This window comes from Neomonachus schauinslandi, chromosome 4 (genome assembly GCF_002201575.2).
Source record: "Neomonachus schauinslandi chromosome 4, ASM220157v2, whole genome shotgun sequence".
Lineage (NCBI taxonomy): Eukaryota > Metazoa > Chordata > Mammalia > Carnivora > Phocidae > Neomonachus > Neomonachus schauinslandi.
This window is the reverse complement of record NC_058406.1, coordinates 102,517,533-102,518,258: the sequence shown is the minus strand read 5'-3', so window position 1 is coordinate 102,518,258 and position 726 is coordinate 102,517,533.

Below are 726 nucleotides of genomic sequence, written 5' to 3'. Positions count from 1 at the left end.
AGCGGCGGCCCCCTGGGGCCGGTGCGCTGGGCCCGGCTGGGGCTCGGGACTCCGGGACCCCGGCCTCCCGACCGGCTCGGCGCCGGCGGCGCCAGGGGCGCCAGGGGGCCGGGGTGGGGGCGCCCGCACACGAGCGCCGTGGGCGAGCCCCGCGCGGGGAGGGGCTGCGCGCGGCGGCGAGCCGAGCCGTCGGACCCCGGGCCCGCGGCCGTCCCTGCGCTCGGCTCCCCGCAGCCCTCATGCGAGCCCGGTCACCCCTGCCTCTCCGGGATTGGGCTGTGAACTGTGCGGTGTGACAGCTCAGGGACCTCTGTGAGCCTCGGTTTCTTTATCCATAAAATTTTACACGCGGGGTGTAGCAGAAGGAATGCGCTGATTTATGGGCCAGAGGATCTGGATTTGAATCTCAGCTCCCTGCCGTACCAGGTCTTGGTCTTGGATGAAGGCTTCAACCTTTTCTGTGCTGCAGTTTCCTCATCTGTAAAGTGGGACTAATCTGATACATATGATAAGGTTGGAGATAGGTCTGTCTATCCGTATCCGGAGGAATGCACCCCAAACTCGGAATGGGTGGCAACACCTGGGGAGGAAAAAAGCTTTTTACTCCATATGCCTATATATTGTTTGAATTTTCACCCAGAAGCGTTATCTATGTTATTAGTTATGTTAATAAATAAATAATTTATACAAAATGGCTGACATAGTGTGCATAATAAATGGTCACTA